At 43.5% G+C, this 23,332-nt stretch overlaps 1 protein-coding gene across 14 annotated transcripts in view; it reads left to right on the top strand.

Annotated features, from left to right (window-relative positions):
* pins (G-protein-signaling modulator pins) overlaps nt 1-23,332 on the top strand; it is a 579,486-nt gene that overhangs the window by 186,635 nt on the left and 369,519 nt on the right. For 8 of the 14 annotated variants that reach the window (XM_070083551.1, XM_070083543.1, XM_070083549.1 and 5 more), the window contains exon 1: nt 22,809-23,261. The exons of 5 other annotated variants lie outside the window; for them this stretch is intronic. The gene's annotated coding sequence lies outside the window, so the exon portion shown is untranslated. Of the gene's footprint in view, nt 1-22,808; nt 23,262-23,332 lie in introns of those variants that run through there. One more of the 14 variants, XM_070083553.1, reaches the window with a different exon arrangement.

Here is a 23,332-nt window from a genome sequence, read left to right as displayed (position 1 = left end):
CGGGATTATTGCCAAGTTGATCTTTCATAACCTCGACGACTCCAAGACCTGCCGTGCCCTGCCATAGGTCATCGTCACAACACTGTAGCTACAATCATCCATCCGAGCCAGGAATGGGTACTGTCACTCCAGAGTATATAACATTTCTTTTTCTTCTTTCTGCACTAGTTGAGATGTCTACCTGGAGGGCATTCCGGGGATCAGTGCCCCCGCGGCCCGATCCGCGACCCATCTCTGCCTCCCAAAGCAGGTAGGTTTATGTACTGCCAGAGGCAAGAGGAACTCAAGTAACTGCAGTCACAACAGGTATTACTGAACCAACACAACTGGAGTGAAGTGACCAGAGTTGTGCTGGTTCAGTAATACCTGTTGTGACTGCAGTTACTTGAGTTCCTCTTGCCTCTGGCAGTATATAAACCTACCTGCTTTGGGAGCCAGAGATGGGTCGTTTTCTGATTAAGACCGATGTCAGGACGTGTTTCTGACGAATAAATGATAAAGTACCTCTCAACTGCTCCCATACCATGTTGTGCTTTGGGCTGTCTGTATTTGCTCAACAAAGAAAAAAAGTGCCTATATCTCTTGATAGGCCTAAAAGTTGGAAAGGACAGTTTTGTGACCTATAGAGGTAGGTCATTTTCCTTGACTCCTGTACGACGTAGTGAACCAGTATCGGAGACCCACCACCTCTGGTCTGAGACCTGACCGCTCGCAAGGACCATCACCTCTAGAACTAATACATACAGTACAAATACTGCTATTAACTTCCTGTCACACTCACCCACCTCCACCCTTTCACTACCACCACCCACACCACCACCAACCACACCACAACCACCACCTACCCTCACCACCACCACCCACACCACCACCACCACCCTCACCACCACCACCACCCTCACCACCACCACCACCCTCACCACCACCACCACCCTCACCACCACCACCACCCTCACCACCACCACCACCATCACCACCACCACCACCCTCACCACCACCACTCTCACCACCACCACCCTCACCACCACCACCCTCCTCACCACCAAACACTCGCCAACATCACACCCTCACCACCGAAACCCTTTTTACAACTTCAACCTCTTAACCATCCCCCCTCCTCTTACAACCTCTACCCTTCTTTTGATATCCACCCCTTTTTCGATCCCCTCTCCTCTCTAACTCCCTCGTCCTTTTTTCAACCCCTCACCTTTCTTTCATTCCTAAACTCTTGTTTCTACCTCCACTCTTCTTTTAATCTCTAACCTCTCAACTCCTCAGCTTCAAACACTTTTCTCAGCCTTTAACCTTTGACTTGTTTTGTTCTGAGTGAAATTGGGAATTTTTCTGTATTAAAACCAACCCATCTGCAGCGCTTCAAGAAAACTAGTGATTTAATTCTCAAACCACGTCTCTGAAGACCGAATCTCTCTCTCTCTCTCTCTCTCTCTCTCTCTCTCTCTCTCTCTCTCTCTCTCTCTCTCTCTCTCTCTCTCTCTCTCTCTCTCTCTCTCTCTCTCTCTCTGTCTCTCTCTCTCACACACACACACACGCAGGGGTCAGTCCTAGGACCGGTGCTGTTTCTGGTATTTGTGCAAACTTAAGAATAGCATTCTGCCATCTTAATAAGGAATCGTTCAGGACCCTGTACACTGTGTACGTTAGGCCCGTATTGGAATATGCGGCACCAGTTTGGAACCCACATCTAGCCAAGCACGTAAAGAAACTAGAGGAAGTGCAAAGGTTTGCAGCCCCAGAGCTAAGGGGTATGTCCTACGAGGAGAGGTTAAGGGAAATCGACCTGACGACACTGGAGGACAGGAGTGATAGGGGGGACATGATAACAACATATAAAATACTGAGAGGAATTGACAAGGTAGACGGAGACAGAATGTTCCAGAGATAGGACACAGCAACAAGGGGACACAGTTGGAAATTGAAAACACAGATGAATCACAGGGATGTTAGGAAGCATTTCTTCAATCACAGAGTAGTCAGGAAGTGGAATCGTTTGGGAAGCGATGTAGTGGAGGCAGGATCCATACATAGTAAAGTTTAAGCAGAGGTATGATAAAGCTCACGATGCAAGGAGAGTGACCCATTAGAGGCCAGTGAAGAGGCAGGGCCAGGAGCTATGACTCGACCCCTGCAACCACAACTACCTGGAGGCTACCTGGAGGGAATTCCGGGGATCAACGTCCCCGCGGCCCGGTCCACGACCAGGTCTCCCGGTGGATCAGGGCCTGATCAACGAGGCTGTTACTGCTGGCCGCACGTAATCCAATGTAAGAACCACAGCCCGGCTGATCCGGCACCGTCTTTAGGTATCTGTGCAGCTCCCTCTTGAAGACAACCAGGGGTCTTCCCGTAATGCCCCTTATTGCTGGTGGGAGGCTGTTGAACAGTCTTGGGCCCCGGACACTTATTGTGTTTTCTCTTAGTGTACCAGTGACGCCCCTACTTTTCACTGGGGGTATGTTGCATCACCTGCCAAGTCTTTTGCTTTCGTATGGAGCGATTGCTGTGTGCATATTAGGGACCAGTCCCTCCAGAATCTTCCAGGTGTAGATTATGATATATCTCTCTCGCCTGCGCTCTAGTGAGTACAAGTCAAGTGCTTCCAGGAGCTCCCAGTAGTTAAGGTGTTTGATGGAACTTATACGTGCAGTAAAGGTTCTCTGTACATTCTCTAGCTCTGCAATTTCACCTGCCTTGAATGGGGATGTTAATGTACAGCAGTATTCCAGCCTAGAAAGAATAAGTGATTTAAAAAAGGATCATCATTGGCTTAGCATCTCTTGTCTTTAATGTTCTCATTATCCATCCTATCAGTTTCCTAGCAGATGTGATAGTGGCATTGTTGTGATCCTTGAAGGTGAGATCCTCTGACATTACCACTCCCAGGTCTCTCACATTACTTTTCCTCTCTATTGTGTGATTGGAGTTTGTAGTATACTCAGTTCTAGTTATTATTTCCTCCAGTTTTCCATAACGGAGTAGGTGAGTACACACACACACACACACACACACACACACACACACACACACACACACACACACACACACTGTGTATTCGTCAGAGAAGTGCCTTGATATGCGTCTTTAACAGATGATAACCCGTCATTGGCTCCCGAAGGAGTCGGAGTTGGTGCAAGTGGGCTACCATTGATGGGGGCAGCCCCATGAAAAGGCCCGTTGAACATTCTTCAGTTCAAGTGGGGTACCGTTTACAGCCTTATGGCGAGGGACTGGCGTGTCGTCTTCAGTACAAGTATTGTAGCGGTTAGTTACAATCGATGTAGACGATCTGTGGTGGGTCACAACACATCGTTTTCGGTGTAAGTGGTGTTCTCAGTCCCGCGTGTATGATAGTGTGAGTTATCTCAGACACAAACTCGTCTGTTACCTTTCCCAGTCAGAGTGAGCGTATAGGTATTAGGTGTAGCAGAATTCTCTCTTTGACGTCCAAGGTCCCTTCTTGTCGCTGGTTTGAGCGCCAGGAGTGACTCGTGGGATAGTGGAAAGAGAAAGAGGAAGTCAGGCGGGCAAACAGGCAGGGGAAAAAGGTATAGGTGAAGAAGGCAGAGGAGAAGGAGGAATCGTACAGCACACACACAGTAAAAGCTGGCGTGGGTCAACTATTGAGCAGTTTGAGGTGCTGGGTATACCATGTTCACTTCAGCTGCGCGTATCATGGGCAGCAGTTTGCCAAGCTGACAGAGTTGAGTTGTAGTGGTGTGGCGAGAATTATGATGGTCACTAGTTTTAGTGGCTGTTCTTGCTGCAACTCTCATGTTCTGCTGTTTTACTTGCTATTAAAGTCTTATTTAAGTATTCTCCTCGTGGTTTTAACTGTCAGGTAAATCACATTTAAGTTTTGCTAAAATGCCTTGCTTGGCTGCTTCTGGTGTTATAACTGCTGATTTGTGCGTGTTCTTCTACTGCTCAAATTTATTCTCTCTCTCTCTCTCTCTCTCTCTCTCTCACACACACACACCGGGGCCAGGAGCTTGGACTCGACCCCTGCAACCTCAACTAGGTGAATACACACACACACACACACACACACACACACACACACACACACACACACACACACACACACACGCACCGGGGCCAGGAGCTTGGACTCGACCCCTGCAACCTCAACTAGGTGAATACACACACACACACACACACACACACACACACACACACACACACACACACACACACACACACACACACACGCACACACACACACACACACACACACACACACACACACACACACACACATACACACATCGTTTTCGGTGTAAGTGGTGTTCTCAATCCCGCGTGTATGATAGTGTGAGTTATCTCAGACACAAACTCGCCTGACGACACTGGAGGACAGGAGAGATAGGGGGGACATGATAACGACATACAAAATACTGAAAGGAATTGACAAGGTGGACAAAGACAGGATGTTCCAGAGATTGGACACAGTAACAAGGGGACACAGTTGGAAGCTGAAGACACAGATGAATCACAGGGATGTTAGGAAGTATTTCTTCAGCCACAGAGTAGTCAGTAAGTGGAATAGTTTGGGAAGCGATGTAGTGGAGGCAGGATCCATACATAGCTTTAAGCAGAGGTATGATAAAGCTCACGGCTCAGGGAGAGTGACCTAGTAGCGATCAGTGAAGAGGCGGGGCCAGGAGCTCGGACTCGACCCCCGCAACCTCAACTAGGTGAGTACACACACACATACACACACACACACACCTACCTACCTACCTACCTTAAACTTTCCGGCTTTTTTCCTGCAGCTCTTTAATGATGCCGTTAGGGAACTTTCTCACGACACGCCAAGTTTGGAGTGCTCTTAGTGCATTTGTGTGGCGGACTCTTGTTCTTTTTGGCACACCATGGCATCACTCACCGCAACCACAAGGAGGATTGGTGACGCTTATCCACCTTGTGGTTGAGGAGAGGGATTTCCAGAGCTAAGACTAGCGTGGTCTTCAAGGGGAAAGTGGATCGAACCTGATTACTCTCCAGGTCTCAGTCTTTGAAGTACCTCCCAGATTTTATCTCTTCTCCGTAAATTTAACTAGTAGATGTACTTCTCTAACTGTAGTTGCAGTATGGAATCATAATAGTTACTATCCTTCCCTGACTACAGTGTGGAGCCAAAACAATTGTAGCACCATCATACTCGGCTCCTGGCCTCGCCTTCCCTCCATTGACCCATGAAATCGTAATGACACGATTGCAAACAAACCATACCACGGGTGGGGTTAGAACCCGCGATCAGTCTCAAAACTCCAGAACGACGCGTTAGCCCTAACTGGGCCAGCTAGCCACAATAAGAATCATCCAACTAGGTATGTGTATACACCATAGGAAGGTTAGCATAGGCACCACTGTGACCACAAATGCAAGTTTTTACAGACAAATCTCCAGCTAGCGTGACCGTGACGAACTCTAGCTCAAGTCCCCTCAAAGTCGTCAACATGACGGTCTGGAATTTTGAGACACACTGATCGCGGGTTCTAACCGCCCGTGGTATGGTTTCCCTCCATTGTCTGCACCTGGGTTCACACCTGCGTCAGCCCTCTCATACCTATTCTTAAAGCCATGTATGGATTCTACCTCTACCACTTCACTGATTAGGTCGTTCCACTTCGTGACCACTCAAAGGCTAAAGAAGTATTTCCTAACGTCCCTGTGACTCATCGGTTCTTTTAACTTCCAGCAGTGCCCTAGTGTGCCTGAGATTCACCTCAGACAAATTCGTCCTGTCAACCCTCTCATTTCTCAGTATTTTGTACGTCGTCGTCCTGCTTTCTAATGTTGTTAGTTTTAGCTTCTCTAGTTTTCCTTCATAAGTCATCCCTCAGCTCTGGGACTAGTCTTGTTGCAAACTTTTTGCATTTTTTTCTATCCTTTGATGCTTAACCAGATGTGGATTCCATACTAGTACTGCATACTCAAAGATGGACATGACATATGTCGTATACAGTCGTGACTGCTTCATTGTTGACGTTCCTGAAAGCTACCCTTAAATTTGCCAGTCTCGTGTTTGCTGCAGCGGCTATTCAGTAGTGCCTCGGGTGAATTGCTTTGGGACTCTGCTCACCCTGAGATCCTCCTTTGGGAAGGTTTGAAGCCTTTGTTCCCCGAGCTTCTGCTCTGCACTGTTTCCGGTCGTCTTTGCCTTTCCCCGATTTTCATATCTGCATTTTTCCAGAGTTAAATTCTAATAGCCCATTGTCAGAGCGATGAAGCAGCTTGTCCAGATCCACTTGTGGTCTTTTCTGGTCTATTCATCATAAGTTTCACATCACCTGGAGACAGGGACGCCTCTGACTCAACATTTTCTGTCATGTCATTTTCATACACAAGAAACAATATTGGTAGTTTGGTCGCTGTGCAGTCCGAGAAAGGTATCACCATATCACATCACCTTGGTCCACTGTACGTCAGTGGACGTGAAAGAAATAGCGCAGAGCGAGTTATAAGTTTGTTAAGCTATTAAATATTAGAGTTGAAGATCTGAAGTGAATCAGAGGTGGTATTCACAAGTTATCACCTGGATACTTACATCACAATTTCTTTAGTAAAGATGGAAAATTAAGACATACACAGACCGAAACTAATTCAGACCTTCCAGTAAGAAGCAGTAGTTTTAAAAGCCAAACTAAGGAGACATTCTTCTGTTGTCTCATTGACATCAATATCCTAAAATACATAACAACATTAAGTTAAAAACCGCTCAAATTTTCACTGTGAAGATGTCACTGTTGAAGGTAAAAGTCAGATGGATGAGGCTTTCAAAATTTATCGCAAGAAAACCACTTTTTTCCCCCAGTTTTTCTATAAAAGGCAAATTAGGACCAACACAGCCAAGACTCGATCAAAATTTTTCTTCAAGTAAGATTTGCCAACGATTAAATTTTAAGTATGCATGTAAATAATTAAATATTTAAACCGGGCACAAACATACAATTTTTTTTTTACAATAATCTTAAAGAAGCTAATATTATAGACAATTAAAAGTGTTTTATGTAGAGTAGATTTAAACTAGGCAGATCCCAGTGAAGTAACACATTGATTGTTAGTCAGAAGAGACATTCTCTATTTCACAAACTAATTTTGATTAATAAAACTGGCACATTAGTACTTAAGCAACCTAAAATTTGCACCTAAATGGTCTAAACTTGCATGTTGTCACCTTATGGTATATTTTTAATCAGAAATAACAAGGTGCTCTTTTTCGAATACAAATTATCAGTGTTTACGTAATAAAAATTACAAATTGGGATTTATGCAGCACAGTAACAACACAGATCTCACTCTCTGGAAAAAACACCTGAGCTGAAAGTTTGAAGCCGATCAGATGAACCATTCTCCGGTTATCACACTGACTCCGATGATTGAAGGTTTTCTAGTCTAATTTAGTAAATAGATAAATTTACTGGCAGAAAAACTAAACTTTATTCTGGCCGCAAGATAATTAAAAACTGAAGTCATTAACAAGAGGTAGACAAATATGTATTTAATGTGATTTAACGGGAATAAAAAAATTACTCGTACACTTGAATTTCACTGTATATAATCATCGAAATAAGAGGCAACTTTTGACACTGCGTCGTACAGGCTGTTGGAAATTATTAGTCATTCTGGGATGCTAGGACTGTCTTGCACAACTTTGGTTATAAGTCACTCGCAAGTACCAGCTGTTCAAAGAGAATCTTGCCCTAGTAACCGTACACCAGCGTTGAAATTTTCAAGTCGATCGGATGAGGCATTCTTGTGTTATGAATATAAAACCGGAAAAGATGAAAGAAAAATTCCAGTTTCAACAGGAAATTGCTTAAACCACCTTATCAGCCGTGCTGTGATGAATCTGTAGGCCACTAGCAGCAATAGCCTGGTTAACCAGGCAGACAGTAGCGTAGTTTAGTCTCGGACTGTCTGCAGTGGCAGAAGACTTTCGAAACTGGTCAAGTGTTACAGGCATTTACCGCCGGTTTTTGCGACACCAGTGTTGGTGCCACCGAGTGTGGCACAAACACTGGTGGCACCAATATTGGCATTATGCTAATGCTGTGTAATAAGGAAGGATTCCTTGGCCTCAGTAATCATAATGTGCGGATATTTTTAACCATTATTGAGGTAAGAGCTTAATGAGACCGAGCTCGGCGTCCTTAGTTATAACCCAACCCACCCACAAATAACTCACTCTCTCTCTCTCTCTCTCTCTCTCTCTCTCTCTCTCTCTCTCTCTCTCTCTCTCTCTCTCTCTCTCTCTCTCTCTCTCTCTCTCTCTCTCTCGTTTTAATGTGTATCTAAAACTGTGATCCTAAGTTAAGTTGTTGTGTAATTTGCATGCCAGCCAGCAACAGCTGTTTTATCTCACATCTTGGGTATGAAGGTTCATAATGTTAAAACATGTCTCTGTCACTTGTTTTTCTTTTTTTGCTTTCATTATAAATAATTTAAGGTCTAAACTGGAAAGGATCATACAGCTCTATACCTGGAGTATACCTGGACAGGGTTTCGGAGGTCAACACCCCCGTTGGCCGGTCTGTCACCAGGCCTCATGGTGGATCAGGGCCTGATCAACCAACCTCTGCAGGGAGGATGTGCGAAGGGGAGGAATATGTGATGGGGAGGGGATAGTGGAGGTAGGGTGGAATGCAAGAGTAACAGACAAATCAAAGTTGGTGAAATAGGTTAGTTTCCGATTAAAAGTAAGAGAGGGAGAGAGAGAGGGAGAGAGAGAGGGAGAGAGAGAGGGAGAGAGAGAGGGAGGGAGAGAGAAAGGGAGAGAGAGAGAGAGAGAGAGAGAGAGAGAGAGAGAGAGAGAGAGAGAGAGAGAGAGAGAGAGAGAGGGAGAGAGAGAGAGAGAGAGAGAGAGAGTGAGAGAGAGAGAGAGAGAGAGAGAGAGAGAGAGAGAGAGAGAGAGAGAATCTGTCATTTCAGCAGAGCCTTCAACATAGGAGGGATGTGGGTGGCCTTACTGTTATGTACAAGGCCAATATTGTCAAAGTACCACACTTGGATCCACTTCGAGGACAGCGTGAAACAAGCTTTTATGCCACAAGACGGGCAGAAAGCAGCAACTTCACTCTGACTGTACCCTTCTCCAGAACTTCACTCCATCTGAGATCCTATATACCCAGGATGACTCGAGTATGAAACACATTCGTACAAAATAATGATGTCAACGAGATAAAGTCAGTTGATCAAATGAAAATGTTGGCTCACAGATGGCTCCAACTTCATCCTGTTCCCTATTTGTATGTCTCATAACAATAAAAATGCTTTCAAATGAGCTGATGTAGGTAATAGCTCTTAGCTTGTCAATAAAGTTAGGAATCCTTAACCTGTAAATAGCTTGTTAATAAAGCTAGGGATCCTTAACCTTGTCAAACCCTGTGTAAAAAAAAAAGAGAGAGAGAGTGAACGAACGAGGTCAGTTAGGGTGAGTGTGCTGGATAAACTCTTCTTTTGCATTGTTCGAGTTATTCTCGATGTGGAGTGATCACTAACAGCCTCACTGATCATATTTTCAACAGCGAAGCCTTAACAATGTTGCCTACCACCGTCTTCACGTTACCCACAAACTTCCTCACCTCATTCATCCATACAAAAAAAAAATTAGAATTAGCAGACATTATTTATTTTTTATTAAAACGAGTTATTACATTCCCAATAAAGCGTGAGACTGAAGCTTCTCTTGTGTGCTTTATTACTGGGAGATGTTAGTATAAAGCTTCTTGGTGTGCTTTATTACTGGGAGATGTTAAGATAAAGCTTATTGGTGTGCTTTATTATTGGGAGATGTTAAGATAAAGCTTCTTGGTGTGCTTTATTATTGGGAGATGTTAAGATAAAGCTTCTTGGTGTGCTTTATTACTGGGAGATGTTAAGATAAAGCTTATTGGTGTGCTTTATTATTGGGAGATGTTAAGATAAAGCTTCTTGGTGTGCTTTATTATTGGGAGATGTTAAGATAAAGCTTCTTGGTGTGCTTTATTACTGGGAGATGTTAAGATAAAGCTTATTGGTGTGCTTTATTATTGGGAGATGTTAAGATAAAGCTTCTTGGTGTGCTTTATTACTGGGAGATGTTAAGATAAAGCTTCTTGGTGTGCTTTATTACTGGGAGATGTTAAGATAAAGCTTCTTGGTGTGCTTTATTACTGGGAGATGTTAAGATAAAGCTTCTTGTGTGCTTTATTACTGGGAGATGTTAAGATAAAGCTTCTTGGTGTGCTTTATTACTGGGAGATGTTAAGATAAAGCTTCTTGTGTGCTTTATTACTGGGAGTTGTTAAGATAAAGCTTCTTGGTGTGCTTTATTACTGGGAGATGTTAAGATAAAGCTTCTTGGTGTGCTTTATTACTGGGAGATGTTAAGATAAAGCTTCTTGGTTACTGGGAGATGTTAGTATAAAGCTTTATTACTGGGAGATGTTAAGATAAAGCTTCTTGGTGTGCTTTATTACTGGGAGATGTTAAGATAAAGCTTCTTGGTGTGCTTTATTACTGGGAGATGTTAAGATAAAGCTTCTTGTGTGCTTTATTACTGGGAGATGTTAAGATAAAGCTTCTTGGTGTGCTTTATTACTGGGAGATGTTAAGATAAAGCTTCTTGTGTGCTTTATTACTGGTAGTTGTTAAGATAAAGCTTCTTGGTGTGCTTTATTACTGGGAGATGTTAAGATAAAGCTTCTTGGTGTGCTTTATTACTGGGAGATGTTAAGATAAAGCTTCTTGGTGTGCTTTATTACTGGGAGATGTTAAGATAAAGCTTCTTGGTGTGCTTTATTACTGGGAGATGTTAAGATAAAGCTTCTTGGTGTGCTTTATTACTGGGAGATGTTAAGATAAAGCTTCTTGGTGTGCTTTATTACTGGGAGATGTTAAGATAAAGCTTCTTGGTGTGCTTTATTACTGGGAGATGTTAAGATAAAGCTTCTTGGTGTGCTTTATTACTGGGAGATGTTAAGATAAAGCTTCTTGTGTGATTTATTACTGGGAGATGTTAAGATAAAGCTTCTTGGTGTGCTTTATTACTGGGAGATGTTAAGATAAAGCTTCTTGTGTGATTTATTACTGGGAGATGTTAGTATAAAGCTTCTTGTGTGCTTTATTACTGGGAACATGAGGCTAAAAAAATTTATGCTTTATTGCTAGAACCTTTGATGCTTTTGATGGTTCAATGTATTTTATTGTTTGGAAACATAATGCTAAAGCTTCTTTCCCTTTTATTGCTGGGAAACGTGAAGGTAAAGCTGTGTGTTCTTTATTGCAAGGAAACATGAGGCTTAAAGTGCTCTATAACGTTTATTGGTAGGAAATACCTCAGTAACACCATCACGATTTTTTATTTTCTGTTTAATTTTTTGTTCATAGTTCAGTTCAGAAGCTAAGAGCTGTTATCCTGCCTCGCTTTTACTGCCCCTTATATATTAAGTCAGACAGTGTTTTGAAACTGCTGGGAACGCTTAGACTCCAGGACTGGAAAATACTGCAGGGATTGGTTTTAAATCTGCACATTGTAATACTGCAGGGACTGGTTTTAAATCTGTACATTGTAATACTGCAGGGACTGGTTTTAAATCTGTACATTGTAATACTGCAGGGACTGGTTTTAAATCTGTACATTGTAATACTGAAGGGACTGGTTTTAAATCTGTACACTGTAATACTAGAGGGACTGGTTTTAAATCTGTATATTGTAATACTGGAGGGACTGGTTTTAAATCTGTACACTGTAATACTGGAGGCACTGATTTTTAAATCTGTACACCGTAATACTGGAGGCACTGATTTTTAAATCTGTACACCGTAATACTGGAGTGACTGGTTTTAAATCTGCACACCGTAATACTGGAGGCACTGATTTTTAAATCTGTACACCGTAATACTGGAGTAACTGGTTTTAAATCTGCACACCGTAATACTGGAGGCACTGATTTTTAAATCTGTACACCGTAATACTGGAGGGACTGGTTTTAAATCTGCACACTGAAATACTGGAGAGATTTGTTCTAAATCTGTACACTGTAATCCTGGAGAGACTGGTTTTAAATCTACATTGAATTACTGGAGGGACTTATTCTAAATCCTTACACTGAATTACTGGAAGAACTGGTTGTAAATCTGCATATTAATATTCTCTACTAGAGAAGTTGCATCGACTGACGAGACAAAATAAAAAAAAAAGTCTAATAAGTAGTACACTAAAAGTTAGCTAAGTAAGAATTAAACGTCCAAGACTTAGGAACACTTTCCCTTCTTATAAAAGACAAATCATCAACAGACATTATCCCCGACTCTTCAAGAGAAACCTTTTGTGATCGTCCGGACAGTTGTGATGAATGGTTTTGAAAACCGACAGCTTGAAGAATTGAGACACTTATGCAATATATGGGAATCTTTATTGAAGAAACGTTTCGCCACACAGTGGCTTCATTAGTCCAATACAAAGTAGAAAATGGGTAAGGAGAGGAGGAGTTTGAGGTAATCAGTCCCTCAGCCTGGAATCGATGTGTTCAGTCCATCACTCTTGTAGGAAGTGCAGCATAGGACCAGAGACGTGACTTATATACTGCAGTCAGGTGAGTCGAAGCAGGAGGCGGGATCACAGTGGAACCTGCCACTAGTGTAAGTAGTGTCCAACCTTTGGACGACGACCTACTTACACTAGTGGCAGGTTCCACTGTGATCCCACCTCCTGCTTCGACTCACCTGACTGCAGTATATAAGTTACCTCTCTGGTCCTATGCTGTACTTCCTACAAGAGTGATGGACTGAACACATCGATTCCAGGCTGAGAGACTGATTACCTCAAACTCCTCCTCTCCTTACCCATTTTCTACTTTGTACTGGACTAATGAAGCCACTGTGTGGCGAAACGTTTCTTCAATAAAGATTCCCATATGTTGCATAAGTGTCTCAATTCTTCAAGTCCGGATAGTTGGTGATTAGCCGGGCCCTAGTTCTTAAGTCGAACTGCATGCTGTTAGAACCAGTAACCTGACTGATCAGGCTAGTAGCCAAGATGAATGATCCGAGACCAGGTCGTGGTGGCGATGACCTCCGGAACCGTCAGCAGATAGAGAAGCAGTAATAATCGTTGATATCCCATTGCAAACGTCTCTCTCCCTTTAACATTTTTTTCTTGCAACATCATTGAGGTTGTGATAAGAAGGCTCTCAGCAACGTGGCTTAGCCAGTCAATCCTGCAGCCCACCTGAACATGTCCGAGGTCCTTTCTCTCGAGGACCAGAATTCATGAAGAAGCAGTCATGGTCTTTCATCTAGGTTTGAATGTAGTTTAGATCTGATTAAGTGTCTGGTGTCAGATGCAAATTTTAGACGATTGCAAAAGTTATCTTCATCCCAGAGATGAATTGCGAAAGGCTTGAGAGAGTGGTGCAGAGCAGCTCGTGTGAGACATGCTGTGCAGAGCAGCTCGTGTGAGACATGCTGTGCAGAGCAGCTCGTGTGAGACATGCTGTGCAGACCAGTTCGTGTGAGACATGCTGTGCAGAGCAGCTCGTGTGAGACATGCTGTGCAGAGCAGCTCGTGTGAGACATGCTGTGCAGAGCAGCTCGTGTGAGACATGCTGTGCAGAGCAGCTGACACTTTTCTCCATCATTTTCCAGCTTGGACTAGAGTTGAACATATTGTAGAGCTTTTGAATGGCTCCAGAGAACGTGAGAATGATGGTGGAAGTGGTGTATGTGGTGATGTTGTGGTGGCGGTAGCGAGGATGGTGATGGTAGCAGATGCAGTAGTGGTGATGTTGTGGTGGGGGTAGCGAGGATGATGATGGTAGTAGATGCAGTAGTGGTGATGTTGTGGTGGGGGTAGCGAGGATGGTGATGGTAGCAGATGCAGTAGTGGTGATGTTGTGGTGGGGGTAGCGAGGATGGTGATGGTAGCAGATGCAGTAGTGGTGATGTTGTGGTGGGGGTAGCGAGGATGGTGATGGTAGCAGATGCAGTAGTGGTGATGTTGTGGTGGCGGTAGCGAGGATGGTGATGGTAGCAGATGCAGTAGTGGTGATGTTGTGGTGGGGGTAGGCAAGTTCTGCCGAATAGGCAGAACTTGCGATCTTGGCTTAAATAGCAACGTTCATCTTGCCATATAGGACAAGTGAAAATTGGTATATGCAATAATTTCGCAAAAATTATTCTGAACCTAACGAAAAAAATATATTTCACTGTGTTTGTTTAGTATTAAAATATTGTAAACAAATCTAAAATATATTTAGTTGGGTTAGGCTAAAATAAATTGCTCTTGTTATAATAAGGTTAGGTAAGTTTTCTAAGATTCTTTTGGTGCAAAATTAAAATTTTTTACATTAACATTAATGAAAAAAATATATCTTTAAACGTATAAAAGAAAATTTCAGAAAGGACTTAATTTTAAATGAGTTCTTGCTAATTGACCAGTTTTACATATTCGGCACGACATATATATATATATATATATATATATATATATATATATATATATATATATATATATATATATATATATATATATATATATATATATATATATATACAGTGGACCCCCGCTTAACGATCACCTCCAAATGCGACCAATTATGTAAGTGTATTTATGTAAGTGCGATTGTACGTGTATGTTTGGGGGTCTGAAATGGACTAATCTACTTCACAATATTCCTTATATATATATATATATATATATATATATATATATATATATATATATATCAGTAGATTCTTGTATTATGCCGTGGAAAGCTGTATGTAAGTTGAACGCTGATATATCCCACGTTGTTTCCATACGCAAACAACGAACGTAAACCTATTAAACGCTCCGAACAAAGATCTCCGAAAAAAAGATACGACTGAATATTACTGTGAAATTATTTACTATCTATAGTGCGCAGTGAAACACCTGTAGAGAAGATCAGGAAAATGAGGTGACTCACGAGAACTTTTCCAACAGAGGCGCCACGTCAGTGATAGTTCTCTCCAAGCACTTGACCGTCTCATCTACAATGTAGAGTTTTATCTTACATCTTGCAAAGCAAGCGAACTATCGGACCTAAAAAATATATATACAGAAATCATTCACAGCCTGCAATGACTCGCTAAAATATCCAAATTGCTAGGACTGCCTAAAAGCACTGAGAATAGAGGTTTTATAATCTATATATGGAAAATGCTCGGAAGTCAAGTCCTTTAATCTGCACACTGCCATAACTTTCTAGAGTGACACATAGTTAAGGAAGTGTTAACAAAGCAAATGGAGTGGTGCCTTTAATACAGAATATATTGTTCCAATATCTATGTTCCGCCATCAACCTAGACAAGTACTTGCAGGTTGTTGTTATTATAATCAAGGGGGAAGCGCTAAACCCGGAGGATTATACAGCGCCTAGGGGGGGGGATGTGGAAGGCATTCAGGCTTAATTCGGGGAACTGGAGCACAGATCCAATTCCCTAAATCAAGAGCCCCTCACCAACATCAAGGAACCTTCCTTGAGGGGCTTGCAGGTTGTGCCTGATGAGCTTGACGCTTTCTGTGATCGTAAAACCTAGAGCCACCTTCATGCCTCACCCTCAACACGGTGTTTTGTGTACATGTTGTTGTTGTTGTTCCAGCAAAGTTGTGATGACTGTACACCTGTCAAAGTTGTGATGACTGTACACCTGTCAAAGTTGTGATGACTGTACACCTGTCAAAGTTGTGATGACTGTACACCTGTCAAAGTTGTGATGACTGTACACCTGTCAAAGTTGTGATGACTGTACACCTGTCAAAGTTGTGATGACTGTACACCTGTCAAAGTTGTGATGACTGTACACCTGTCAAAGTTGTGATGACTGTACACCTGTCAAAGTTGTGATGACTGTACACCTGTCAAAGTTGTGATGACTGTACACCTGTCAAAGTTGGCAAAAAATCGACTGGCTAATCGAGCGGTCACCAAGTAGGCGTGCCCTTAGGTCACCAAGTAGGCGTGCCCTTAGGTCACCAAGTAGGCGTGCCCTTAGGTCACCAAGTAGGCGTGCCCTTAGGTCACCAAGTAGGCGTGCCCTTAGGTCAAGTAGGCGTGCCCTTAGGTCACCAAGTAGGCGTGCCCTTAGGTCACCAAGTAGGCGTGCCCTTAGGTCACCAAGTAGGCGTGCCCTTAGGTCACCAAGCAGGCGTGCCCTTAGGTCACCAAGTAGGCGTGCCCTTAGGTCACCAAGCAGGCGTGCCCTTAGGTCACCAAGCAGGCGTGCCCTTAGGTCACCAAGCAGGCGTGCCCTTAGGTCACCAAGCAGGCGTGCCCTTAGGTCACCAAGCAGGCGTGCCCTTAGGTCACCAAGCAGGCGTGCCCTTGGGTCACCAAGCAGGCGTGCCCTTGGGTCACCAAGCAGACGTGCCCTTGGGTCACCAAGCAAACGTGCCCTTGGGTCACCAAGCAGACGTGCCCTTAGGTCACCAAGCAGGCGTGCCCTTAGGTCACCAAGCAGGCGTGCCCTTAGGTCACCAAGCAGACGTGCCCTTAGGTCACCAAGCAGGCGTGCCCTCAGGTCACCAGGCAAGCCTTACAATCAGGTCACCAGACAAGCCTTGCCCTCAGATCAGGCAAGCCTTGCCCTCAGATTAGGCAAGCCTTGCCCTCAAATTAGGCAAGCCTTGCCCTCAGATCAGGCAAGTCTTGCCCTCAGATCAGGCAAGCCTTACCCTCAGGTCAGGCAAGCCTTACCCTCAGGTCACCAGGCAAACCTGCCCTCAGGTCACCAGGCAAGCCTTACCGTCAGGTCCCCAGGCAAGCCTTACCCTCAGGTCACCAAGCAAGCCTGGCTTCAGGTGGAAGCTGAGAGGGCAGAAAACCTCTCTACACGTGCCAAAGGTATGTAATATCTGTCAAAGGTGGCCAGGTGGGTAATATCCATCAAAGACGGCCACAGTTGCGTGTATGCAGAACGTTGGCTACGGGAATAGCAGCCTTTCCCCAGCCTCACTCCATCACCTCTCAGGGTAATAAGTAGTATGATGGACGACGTCCGTCTAGTGAGGAGGAGCTGTTGGCAGAAGAAAGAAATTTGATGAATATGACGCCGTACTCTCCCTCTCCACCTTCCCACAGTGTAAAAAGTCTGGTGTGGAGGCAGGCTACCATGTACGTGTGTAGTGGCGACGCTAATATTGTGGTGGAGGCAGCAGTATTGTAGTGGCACTATCTGTGCGCAGTGTGACCTTGGTTTTTTACACTTGACACATTTTTTTTCAGATTCGTATCACATATTTTTCTTTTCAGAAAATATGATGAAGTTTGTTATCAATCTGTTAGGGAGAATGTGGAGGAAGGTGTGAGCGTATGTTGAGGGGGAAGGACGGTGGGTGAGTATGTGTAGGTGTGGGCTCCAGTATGGTAGTGTAGAAGAGCTCTGGTACCTAAAAGTACTCTACCTTTACCTTTGATATACCTTTGATGACTTTCGAGAGTCTTACTACTTTCGGAGCCCGGCCATGGGTCAGGCTCGTCTGGTCCAGGAACCACACGCTAGGAATTCCTGTGACTGAAAAGTTTGCAGTGATCCAAGAACTAACAGAACCTATAATAAGTAATAATATGCTTGATTTGATCTTCACAAACAATGAGGAAGGAAGTACTCAGAAGTATGACACTCATGTATGTTGAACACTTCACTAATGTATCACTACTATATAAACTACAAGACTGGCAGTGTCACTACTATATAAACTACAAGACTGGCAGTGTCACTACAATATAACCTACAAGACTGACAGTGTCACTACTATATAAACTACAAGACTGGCAGTGTCACTACAATATAACCTACAAGACTGACAGTGTCACTACAATATAACCTACAAGACTGACAGTGTCACTACAATATAACCTACAAGACTGACAGTGTCACTACAATATAACCTACAAGACTGACAGTGTCACTACAATATAACCTACAAGACTGACAGTGTCACTACAGTATAACCTACAAGACTGACAGTGTCACTACAATATAACCTACATGACTGACAGTGTCACTACAATATAACCTACATGACTGACAGTGTCACTACAGTATAACCTACATGACTGACAGTGTCACTACAGTATAACCTACAAGACTGAGTGTCACTACAGTATAACCTACAAGACTGACAGTGTCACTACAGTATAACCTACAAGACTGACAGTGTCACTACAGTATAACCTACAAGACTGACAGTGTCACTACAGTATAACCTACAAGACTGACAGTGTCACTACAATATAACCTACGAGACTGACAGTGTCACTACAGTATAACCTACAAGACTGACAGTGTCACTACAGTATAACCTACGAGACTGACAGTGTCACTACAGTATAACCTACAAGACTGACAGTGTCACTACAATATAACCTACGAGACTGACAGTGTCACTACAATATAACCTACAAGACTGACAGTGTCACTACAATATAACCTACGAGACTGACAGTGTCACTACAGTATAACCTACGAGACTGACAGTGTCACTACAATATAACCTACGAGACTGACAGTGTCACTACAGTATAACCTACAAGACTGACAGTGTCACTACAATATAACCTACGAGACTGACAGTGTCACTACAATATAACCTACGAGACTGACAGTGTCACTACAATATAACCTACGAGACTGACAGTGTCACTACAGTATAACCTACAAGACTGACAGTGTCACTACAATATAACCTACGAGACTGACAGTGTCACCGGTTACACTGTGGACTTGTTTTAAAGATGAGTTAGTGATTCGTTTTGGTCTCTGCGGAGATGAAAAAACTTTTCAGGGAAATTCAGACGTTAGTAGCTGCTTGTGGTCGAGCCCCGGTAACTTATGAAGACATAAACCAGTGTGTGGAAGATATCACATTCTTAATGCACGCAACCCACAACTTTGAACGTAAGTCTTCGTCGGCCGATACAAAACAGAACATTCTTAAGGCAGTTATTCAGTTTGCATTGGGTAAATTGTTGACTCTTTGTAGGCAGTGCAGACTTTAGGGAGGAGCACATCTCCTTTACTTAGAGAATATGGTCGTCTAGTCCTATTTTGTGTCTTCACATATGTGCCTGCATGCAAAAATAGTGCTTTGTTGGTCGGGAGATACGTTGTGATGCTTGTAGAGTCTTAATGGCCAAGAAATAAAACAGGGATCCTGGAGTGAAAGCAGGTTGCAGAGTGGCCAATATGGCGCTGCAGGTGGGTCCTGCAGACTCCATGAACGTTGTGTTGTGTGTGGTGTAGGGGTTTGTCCTACGAGGAGAGGTTAAGGGAACACAACCTGACAACACTAGAAGACAGGAGTGATAGGGAGGGACATAACATCGTATAAAATACTGAGAGGGACACCGAGATGTGATACAGCAACAAGGGGTCACAACTGGAAATTGAAAACTCAGATGAGCCACAGGGATGTTAGGAAGTATTTCTTCAGCCATAGAGTTGTCAGGAAGTGGAACAATCTGGAGAAGGATGTAGTGGAGGCAAGATCCATACATAGCTTTAAGAAGAGGTATGATGAAACTCATGGAGCAGGGAGAGAGTGAAGCTAGTAGCGACCAGTGAAGAGGCTGGACCAGGAGCTATGAATCGACTCCTGCAACCACAATTAGGTGAGTACACACACACACACTTGTCGTGGGGATAACATACAGTCAACTGTATTTACGTAAAATTACAAACGATCTTGTTGACTGTATATTATAACTGAAACAAGTGCATTAACACAATGAGTGAATCATACTATTGGAGTAACTTACATTACAAAGTCCGAGATATCGTAATTGCTTTAATATTCTGGTTCAAGAGCATGAAGAGGGTGTCTCACTAGGCCGAAAGTATTTGTGCTGTTATTTTGTTATGTGTGTTGATATAACAGATGTTACAATAATGTATTGACAGACTGCATTAAACTTAGACTAAGTTAAGAAAGTCAGTGTAATTTATTCCTACCTTTGTACACTGCTATAAAGTTAGACACAACTATCTCTAAAAAAAAAAATACCTGTGTTGTTCACCAGTGACCTCAAGCTGAAGTATACTTCAGCTGCTGTCTGTGTAGCAGATCATAGGATGTGTCCCGAAATATAACCTAGTTTATGTGTAACATAGTGTGATTTATATCACATCACATGGTGTGTCCAGATCAGGGCATATAATGTGTGTTAGCTTCATGATTATGAGACTGTTTAGTTGTTCTTGTGGTGAACGCCAGTTTTTAAGAGTGTAAATAACTGGCAAAGTAGCCAGTATAGATTATTATTATTATTATTATTATTATTATTATTATTATTATTATTATTATTATTATTATTATATAGGAAATCGGTAAACCCGTAATTGATCATACAAAACCTGGAAAGGGGAAAATGATCAGGTTTCATCCAAGGAAGGGAAAGCTATTTATATTTCTTGGATCAAAAGCCCTTCACCAGCATCAAGGACCCATCCCTTTGAAGTATAGCATGTACCACAGTGTTGCGAGTTATTGTATGGCTGGGATGAGTTATGATGTGACCCTGGGATGAGTGTTGTGATGTGACCCTGGGGTGAGCATTATGTTGTGAACCTGGGGTGAGCATTATGTTGTGACCCTGGGGTGAGCATTATGTTGTGAACCTGGGGTGAGCATTATGTTGTGAACCTGGGGTGAGCATTATGTTGTGACCCTGGGGTGAGCATTATGTTGTGAACCTGGGGTGAGCATTATGGTGTGACCCTGAGATGAGTATTATGGTGTGATCCTGGGGTGAGTATTACGGTTTGACCCTGGGATGAATGTTATCACGTGACCCTGAGATGAGTATTATGGTGTGATCCTGGGGTGAGTATTACGGTTTGACCCTGGGATGAATGTTATCACGTGACCCTGGGGTGAGTATTATGGTGTGATCCTGGAGTGAGTATTATGTTGGGACCCTGGGATGAATGTTATGACGTGACCCTGGGGTGAGTATTATGGTGTGACCCTGGGGTGAGTATTATGGTGTGACCCTGGGGTGAGTATTATGGTGTGATCCTGGGGTGAGTATTATGTTGGGACACTGGGATGAATGTTATGACGTGACCCTGGGGTGAGTATTATGGTGTGACCCTGGGGTGAGTATTATGTTGTGACGGGGATGAGTGTGATGTGACTAGTAGCCCTAACATGACACATCATGAAAGTCTTTGAAAGGGGAATTATACATCAAATTACAACTTTTATGGAACAGCATAACCTGCACAGCCCTAACCTGTATGGATTTAGAAAAGAAAGTTGATGCTTGTCACTGCTACTAAACCACTGCGACAGAATTACGTACAGAGGTGTTGGAAGAAAACCAAAATCCAGACGTGGTGTACACAGATTTCACAAAGGTATTTGACAACTGCGACCACAGCGTGATTGTACATTATTTGAGGGCGGTAAGTATGACAGGGAAAAGTAGGTAAATGAATTTTACATTTTCTGGCAAACAGAACACAGATACGTAGATTACAAAGAAAAATCCAGTCATAGCGAGGTAAATAGTTTAGTACCCCAAGGCATAGTCCCAGCACCTCTACTGTTTTCTGTCCTTATGTAAAGTGGACAGCTAAAACTGTTCGCTACAGTTTCGTATCATCATTCGCATGTGATTCCTCAATAGGCATTGAAAATCACCTCATAAGAGGACATAAAAAAATTAAAGGAAGATATAAACAAAATCTTAGAGTGGGTCATGGAGAATATCATGACGTTCAGTGGTGACAGATTCCCTGGGATGAGTCTTATCATGGGGTATGACCCTGAAGTGTTATTGTATGACCCTGGGATGAGTGTTAATGGTATGACCCTGAAGTGTTATGGTGTGACCCTGGGATGAGTGTTAATGGTATGACCCTGAAGTGTTATTGTATGACCCTGGGATGAGTGTTAATGGTATGACCCTGAAGTGTTATGGTGTGACCCTGGGATGAGTGTTAATGGTATGACCCTGAAGTGTTATTGTATGACCCTGGGATGAGTGTTAATGGTATGACCCTGAAGTGTTATGGTGTGACCCTGGGATGAGTGTTAATGGTATGACCCTGAAGTGTTATTGTATGACCCTGGGATGAGTGTTAATGGTATGACCCTGAAGTGTTATTGTATGACCCTGGGATGAGTGTTAATGGTATGACCCTGAAGTGTTATGGTGTGACCCTGGGATGAGTGTTATCAGGTGTGGGGTGGTGGACTGGTAGGTGGGGATCCGTGGAATGCGGGTAGGGGTGCGCGTGGCGCTTGCGCAATTTTACCATATAATTACACCATATACTGTCACTTGGTTCAAAGGTGTAACCTATGGGCGAAATCCTGTCTACCTACGTGCTGTCACCCATGAGGTCCATTGCACAATGAGTTCGCCAGTGTGCTCATCACTCGTACATGTGTACGCTAACCATGGTGCAGAGTGTAACGTTGAAGTGTGTGAGAGTCACCTTGCCTGTAATAATGTAACACTTGTGTAAAGTTGACTTCACTGGGTCAGTATTAAATTCTTGGTAATATTATCCTTCATGAGCGGGTCTTTGATGCTGGTGATGGCTTCTTCAAGCAAGGAATACCAGCTTCGTTACTTTTTTCTTTCCTAGGCGCCAGATAGCCCCCAACTCATTGAGCATTTCCTTTTGAATATATTATTACTATTACTAGTACTATAATAATAAGTGTGTCGCTATGTACGAAGAGGTGGGGAGTATGATAAGGAAGTATGATGCATACCTCGGCAACACTGATGGTTGATTTATACAACACTGTCAGATGATGCCTGGCTGGCGGAGTGTGCGTCCTGGACTCTTGTTGGTGGTACTGGTGGCACCTAGTGCCAAGGTGATCCCTGGGCCCCTGGCTGGCTGCCTCAGTTGTGTGCCACCAGCGGGCGAGGCAACACCTGTTGCTACACACTTGTCACACACACATGCACTAACACCGCCCCCTCCTGCACGTCCCGCCAACTGTCCTGTGTTTACCCATTTTACTGTTGACGTGACCCCGCACACGGTGTGTGGGTCACCCCGTTCCTCCCTAGCCACACCACAACACTCACACCTGCTGTTAGAAAAAAACTAGTTTGCTGGAAACTGTTTCTAGACACACACTGGGTTGGCACACAGTGTGTTCATAGCGTGTGGGCTCTGCAGTGTGTGCTGTAAAGCCCAGTGTGTACATAACCTGGAGTGACCCTACCTAACTCTGCCCATACACCCGGTCACCCTCTGTCCGGCAAAACGTAAGTACCACAAGTTCTTTTGTAAGCTGGGTACTGCTGTGATGACCTGTCTGTAGCTATAACAGCAGAGC

The sequence above is a fragment of the Cherax quadricarinatus genome, chromosome 10, assembly GCF_038502225.1.
Source record: "Cherax quadricarinatus isolate ZL_2023a chromosome 10, ASM3850222v1, whole genome shotgun sequence".
Classification (NCBI taxonomy): domain Eukaryota; kingdom Metazoa; phylum Arthropoda; class Malacostraca; order Decapoda; family Parastacidae; genus Cherax; species Cherax quadricarinatus.
This window is presented reverse-complemented; position numbering and strand designations above follow the sequence as displayed.